The following is a 7946-nucleotide window of genomic DNA, read 5'->3' as shown; positions in this document are numbered from 1 at the left end:
ATAATCTCTCACACTCTATGGGTGTAATAAGCATTTGTCTAATGGAATTCTTACACTGTTATACTCCACCTTAATATTTAAGTAGCCTCAAGTCTTTTTTGGAGCAAATGTTTTGGAAACTCAAAATAATGAAAAAGCGTATCCAAAGTAAGAAGATTAGGTTCACAGATATAACCTTAGTGTTTTTATTCAAATACATTAAAGTCACAAGGCAATATATCCATTTATTTGAATAGCTCAAACTAAACAAAATTTGGAAAAGTATGTATCCATCCGTGCTACTGAGGAATAGCGGTATGAGTAATAAATGAGGAATAAATCAGTCTGGGGTATGAGAGAAGGACCATCTGGCAGAGGCAATGGGAAGCTTCATTAAAGCTGTTAAGCCCCAGATACTAGGTCAATAACAGAGGGATTTGTTTTGAGCTCTCTAAAACTGCAAGTATGCATAATTGCACTGTGTAATCCAGCAAACCTTTGCCCCTTCCGAGGTGCTCTGCTGCTAATCCTGCCACTGTTGCAGATGTTTCCCTTCATCTCAAAGCTTCTCCCCTGAGTGAAAATGAGCCACAGTGGCTGAGGGCATCCTGACAGCTGTGCTGTGTGGTTACGGCTTTCTTACTGGAAGCAATGCTGGAACAGGATTTATTGTGAATAGACCCCCTTTTGTAGACCACCCCAGGGAAACTCATGTGCATGATGTGTGATTTTCTTACCTTCTGCTAAGACTGAGAATTCACAAGGGAGTATCAGCATCCCTGGCGGTTGTGAGCAACCTGACTTGAGGTACACCTGTTGGGGACCCCATCCTGTCCAAGTGTCTGGATTCCTGTCATAGCAAAGCAGAGGAGATAAAGGCCTCTCATTTCACTGGAATTGGATGCCTTTGCCACCAATCCCTCGACCACAGTCCTGTAGTATCTGATCAGATCACCTCCTACAGTGACGGTCAGAGGTCCAGCTGGGGAGATGAGGGCTGAGGCACAACAGAGACGAAAACATAGAAAAACTGCATCTAATCCAAGTTATCAGATTTAGGGGAAAAAATGCCTTTTACAATTACAGGGTTTTCAGGCATACAGTTGAGCTGCCTGACAGCATGACAGATGGAGTAGGGAGAGTCAGCCTTCATTTATTTCCAGTCCTGGAGGTAGGTGGGCACTGCCAGCACCCCTCAGAATTCCACACTGGACACAGTGAGGCCCACATATACAGTCTTGAGTGTGTGGGGCTTTTGATGGGTTCCCCCAATTCATAATCCGTTCCTAAGAGCACCTCGATTTCTTCTAGGGGAATTGTCCATCCCACGATGTGCAGTCAAGAATGTGGTGGCAAATCCAGGGCATATGTTCTCCCATTTTACTGTTTAATATTCCAGACCAAGACTTCCCTTTGCTTTGATCCTGCAAGCATTCCCGTAGTCTTCCAGAAAATCCCCTTACTGCAGAAGTTTGCCAGAATAGGTTGCTATTGTTTTCAACTGAAGAACCCAAACTCAGTCTCTCTCCAACCTGATGGACATCAGAAAGGAGTCATTTTTCTTTGGCATTTCTACATACATCATGTCCATTCTTTCTATTCTCCTTCCCCAGAAAGCTTCCAGGCATAGCAGCATTGCCCAGATAAGTAGAAAGAAACAAAAGACTCCCATGAGTGAATCAGCCAGGGCACCGGCTGTGAACAGTTTGAGGAGTAGTCTGCACTCCCTGGAGGTCTCTGGAGCAGCTCGAGCTGGCTGGAACCTTGTGGGAATGTGTGGGCTGAGCTGACTGGATCTCTGAAGTCTCACCAACCTAAGTATCCAAACTGTATTTACGCTTGTGGGTTGGAAACTTTTCCAGAATTTATGGATATGTTTTAAATTTTTGCATCAAACTGTAATGTGATGGTGCCCTCAACACCTATGTCTTGGGACAAATAAAAATGTTTAATTCTATGCTAATTCCTCTGCTACTTAATTGCCTCTGTGCATTTTAGAGATCCCCTTTTTCCTCCTTTTCAATAGTCATCTTTCATTTCTCATCACCAAATTCATGTCTGCATATTATATCCCTCTGCTAATTTTCTATTGGCTTAGAAATCAGAATATTAAGTTGGTGAAAACTGAGTGTAAAACAAACACGAAGAGGGCTTTCCTGGTGGGTAAAATACATAAATCTCACTGCATGGACTTTGTGGCATCCTTTCCTTCTAAAAGAGTTTTCTGTTGTATTCCAAAATAATGAGGTTGTTAGAACTGGACTTGACACAGGAGATCCCACTATGGTAATAAATGAATTTTACTTCTCTCATATCTTGCTTAACTTCCTCAGCTGCTTTCCTCCCTTCCTGTGAACTGCTAACCATCTCAACACCATTCAAAAGAAATCACCGAGTTGTAAACAGGCTGTTTTTGCTTAGACGTGCACATCAGAGTCTATTCTTGTCAGAAAGGAGGCGTGAAATATGTATCGGTTAGCTTTTGTTATGTAACAAGCCATCCTAAAATCTAGAAGTTTAAAAGGATAATCTTTGTTTATTTGTTTAGAATTTTCTGGGTCAGAAATTAGGACCAGATTCAGCAAGGGTAGCTTATTTGTGCTCCATTTGGTGTCAGTTGGGTATTTCACCTGGGACACCTGGGATAGCAGGGAAGTCTGATCTTCTCTCACCTCATGGTCTCTCTTTCTATAGGAGGCCAGCTTAGCCTTCTTCTCATGGATACAAGGTTCCAAGAGAATGGAAGTTATAAGGCCACTTGACACCGAGGCTCAGAAGTCCCACATTGTCATCCCTGCCATATTCTGTTGGTTAAAGCAAGTCATAAGACCAGTCCAGACTCAACGAGTGGAGAAATAGATGCCACCTCTTGATGGGACAAGCTTCAAAGAATTTGGCTATTTTCAATCTACCACAGCAGGAGATCCTAAATTAATTATTTTATAAAAGACTAATTAAGCATAAAGTCCTCTGATCCTAAAATAATCATCTTCCTCTGGCCCTAATCAGCCTTTCATTATTTGATTAGTAGTTGTGAATTAACAAAATGTTTTCACATTCATTATTTTATTTATCCATATGATAAGCTTTTGAAGCACGTCACCTCCTGTTTTCAGATAAGGGTTTAGATGCCCAGAGAGTTTAGTGACTTACCCAGGGTCCCAGCAATAAAACGACCTTAAGTCCTATCTATGTCCTTTATGCTCTTCTTATAAATAACTTTGTTTATTTCAAGAGCGGCTGATCTGCTTAATTATCATCAAGGTTGGGACCAGAATTGAAGCAATTTTTCCCCAAGGCTTAAGCTTGCTAGCTCAGAGATACCTACGGAAAAGGAGCACGCTGCTTGTCTGGGATGCTCTTGCCCCTAACCCATGGCCATGCTTACAAATTCCAGACATGCTTCCCAAAAGGCTAGTTTATACCAGTAACTAGACTGGTTTTACTGGGAGTAAAAGTATATACATCTGTTATTTCTCACAAAAGAAATGCAAACAGAGCAATCTCACAAATAAAAGGTAGCAGCAGATAGGGAAATTTTATGCCTTCTAAGCATACAGAGTGAAATTCTCCAAACCCCTTCCCTTCAGAAATCTACAGTATCTAGCTTTTCCATTAAATGAGGTATGCATGCCATGTTTTATCTAGCACAACTTAAGGTTTTGTATTCAGCTGGAAACATATTTAAGCTGTCAAATACTCATCTAAAAAGAAAGAGAGATCAGTTTTCCCCAAACTCTTTGAGAATTTTGAGAATTTACTGAGAAGATGCTTTAAAATGAAATATGCATAAATTGAATCATGGAGCTGAGCATCTACACTGGAATAAAAGTTCAAGAATATGTGGAGAAATTAGAGGTCATTATCACCAACTAAAGAGGAATGTGAGTCAGTCTTAAAATGACTATGCTGGTACATTATTTATTTACTTACTGTTATTTCTGTGCTTCCTCCATTTTTTTTCATCTTAGATGTCAAAGAATCAGAGGGCAGCATTTGGTGCTTAGTGTAATACTGTCATTGATGTGGCTTTTGAGGCTTTGCATTTTTATCAAGTGAAGTTGATTTCTTGCTTGTAGTTTCTCTTTTTATTCTCAACTCTCGGAGAGAGCCAGGGCAATGTCTCCAATGTACAAGTGAGGAAACAGAGACTCTGAGAAGCTAATAGGCTACTCTAAAATAACAAATTTAGTCAAGCCAAAAGTGAGGCTTAAACCCATATTATGACTTATTCCACTGATCATATTGCGGGCATATGTTAATACATATATATGTATTAGTCCATTTTGCATTGCTATAAAGGAATACCTGAGTAATTTATAAAGGAAAGGGGTTTATTTTGGCTCACGGTTCTGCAGGCTATACAAAAAGCATAGGGCTGGCATCTGTTTCTGGTGAAGGCCTTAGGAAGCTTACAATCATGGCATAAGGCAAAGGGGAAATAAAATAAACAATGCATATATAAAGAAAATTCTAAATAAGAAAGTAAAAAGTTTCTAAAATTCCACCACCCAGAAATGATGACAGTTAACAATTGGCTCCATTTCCTTTGTCTTCAATATTACTGGAATTATATGTGTATACAAATTTTTATCCAATGTTTTGTTTGTTGGTTGGTTGCTTTGATTAACCTTAGATCAAGAGTATTTTTTCATGCTATTTACAGAATCTTTGAACATACAACTATAAAATGTTGCAATGACATTATGTCATATGCATATTCCATAATTTATTTAATCAATGACCTATTGTGTGGCACTTAGGTAATGTCTTACTTTTTGCTCCAGTAAATAACAATGAGATGGAAATGTTTACATGTAAATCTTTTATATTTTTGGGTTTTTCCTTAGGTCATAGACTTATGGGATTACAGGGTCAAAAGCCATTATGATTGTTAAGGCACTTAACATTGCTGACATATTAAATCTGCCTAATAAGCTCAAGTGAAATGCAGGCTGTGCAAGACAATATCTCAACCAACAACAGAGTTCTTTCCTCTGGAAATTCTCTTGTAGGATAATGAGACACATATTCAATGAATGTGGCAATCTAGGGTCTCACATATAGACTCTACATAAAGATTGGTAATAACTTCTTTAATGGGCTTTGCTTTCTGTATTAGCCTGTTTTGCGTTGCTATAAAGGAATATCTGAGAGTGGGTAATTTATAAAGGAAAGAGGTTTATTTTGGCTCATGCTTCTGCAGGCTATACAAGAAGCATAGGGCTGGCATCTGCTTCTGTTGAGGTCTCAGGAAGCTTACAATCATGGCATAAGGCAAAGGGGAAGCAAGTTTGTCACATGGAGAGAGAAAGTGCAAGACAGATGCCAGGATCTTTTAAACAATCAGCTCTCATGTGAATTAACAGAGTGAGGACTCACTCATTACCACGGGGAGGGCACCAAGCTATTTATGAGGGATCTGTCCCCATGACCCAAACACCTCCCGCCAGGCCCCACCTCCAACACTGGAGATCACATTTTAACATGAGATTTGGAGGAGACAAATATCCAGACCAAATGTCCCCCTCCCATTGTCCTTGTTCTAGGATCTTGCTCTTACCTGGTTGACTTGATGAGACTCTGTTAAGGCAGATCATTGTTTTACCAAACACACTGCTATTCCACAATTCGTTTCTTTGCTCACTACTCTGTTAGACTGTTTCTTGAGAAATAACATTGTCTGTATATTTTCTACCATAAAACTACATAACTATTCATAATATTTCACTCTGGGATTTCAGCCATCTGCTCTTAGTTTTCAAAAGAGGAAAAATTATTCACTTTATCTAGATTGGAGAAAGGCAAGAGATCAGTGAGGGTAGGATGAGATAGAGACAGCTTCATAATAAAGTCTTCTCTGTAGTTTGTAACATTAGATGACTCCTCTTTCCCTTCTTCTCTTTTATCATTTCTTTTTTCAAAGTAGGTCGTTATTTATTCATTAGGTCAATACTGTGTGTCAAGTTGTGTTCTGGACTCTGAGGACAGAGAGGTGAATAACAGACATAGAGCTCATGCTCTGGGAGCTTACAAATTAGTGAAGGTGATAGATAATTAATTAAAACAAAATTTGGTGAATAATTGGATATAGTGCAGGATCAGAACCTAGTCAAGTGGCCTGCAAAGGCCTCCACATAGAAGTGGGATTTATGTTGAAACTTGAAAGGTAACAATAAACTAGCCAGACCAAAGTGGATAAAGGGAAGTGAAATGGCCATGTAGGAAGGAGAATTTCAAGCCGGGAGGAATTTAAATTTTCATTTATGATTAAAAAAATTCTTAGGAAATTTGAAATATAAGGACACTTTCTTAAACCGGGAAAGGAAAACTTAAAAAAAAAACCTACTGAAGCATACTTAATAGTAGAATGTTAATGCTTTCCTATGTTGAAAATCATAAAATGTCATCAAGAGAAATTTTAAAATATCTGAATAAATAAGTGGATATACTATTTTCATGGACTGCAAAGCTCAATATTACAAAGAAGTAATCTCCCTTACTTGATCTTATATTTCAATAGAATACTAGTCAATATTTCAGAATACTATTTGTGGAAGATCACAAGCTGATTCTACAAATAAAAACCATAATGAGCTAACACTACCTGTTCACTAGAAAGACAAAATTGCGAAGACTGGCAACGCCAAATGTGATGGTGAATTTTAGATGTCAACTTTACTAAATTAAGGATTATCTATAGATCTGGTAAAGGATTATTTGTAGGCATGTCTATGAGGATGTTTCTAGAGGAGATTGGCATATAAGTCAGGGGACCTAGTGGGGAAGTTCTGCCCTCAATGTGTGTGGGCACCATCCAATCAGCTAGGAGCCTGGATAGAACAAAAAGCCAATTTTCTCCTCTTCTGGAACTGGGATACACTCTTCGCATCTTCATGGATATCAAAACTCCAGGTTCGCTGGTTTTTAGACTCCAGGATTTATACTAGTGACCCTGCCTCATCCCCTCGAGTTCTCAGGACTTCTGCCTTGGACATAGAATTTTATCATTGGCTTCCCTGAGTTTGAGGCCTTTGGACTTGGACTGAGCCACACTGCTGGTATCACAGGGTCTCCAGCTTGTAGATGGGCCTGGCCTGTTGTCTCCATAATCATGTAAGCCAATTCTCCTAATAAATCTCCTCTCATACGTCTGTCTTTATATACATCACATTGTTTCTGTCTTTCTAGAGAATACTGACCAATACAACAAATATTTAGCAAGGATGTGAAGGAGCTGGAATTCTTTCAACTGCTATTGGTGAAAGCACTTTCAATACTATTTCTCTATTAAAGTTGAGTATATACATTTTGTATGATCAATAATTTCATTCCTAGGTATATATTGCCTCAACTTCATTGCCTATAAACCTTCAAACTAGAAATAACCCAAACGTTCGTGATCTCTAGAGTGCATCAATAAATTCACAGTCATGCAACAAAATACTATTCAGCAATAAAAATCAGTGAACTAAATCTACTTGCAGCAACAGGAATGAATAAGACAAATATAATACTGAGTGAAAGAACACAGGCACAAAACAATGCATGCTGTATAAGTCCAGTTCAAACATAAGAAAAAGTAGTCTGTTAAGTTAAATGTCTGAATAGTAGTTGCCTTTTAGAAGGCATGCAGTGATGATTGGAAGGAGATATGTAAGTGGCTTCTGGGGTACTGGTAATATATTATACTACCCTATTTTGTGGGTATGTTGACTTTGTGATAATTATTTAAACTATATAAGTTGAACATATTTATATGTTATACTTCACATAAAGTTGTAAAAAACTATAAGAGGAAACTAAAGTGAACCTAAGACCAATTTATAGCTTTAAATGCATATGTATGAAGAAGATGGAATAACAATGGGCTAATATCCTCTTGAACCAAAGAGAAATATAAAACAAATTAAATCCAAAGGAAGTGAAAGAAGGAAATCATAGAATAAGAATCAGAAATTAGTGAA

Source organism: Symphalangus syndactylus, chromosome 7 (assembly GCF_028878055.3).
Source record: "Symphalangus syndactylus isolate Jambi chromosome 7, NHGRI_mSymSyn1-v2.1_pri, whole genome shotgun sequence".
In the NCBI taxonomy this organism is placed as follows: domain Eukaryota; kingdom Metazoa; phylum Chordata; class Mammalia; order Primates; family Hylobatidae; genus Symphalangus; species Symphalangus syndactylus.
Note: the sequence above shows the minus strand (reverse complement) of the source record.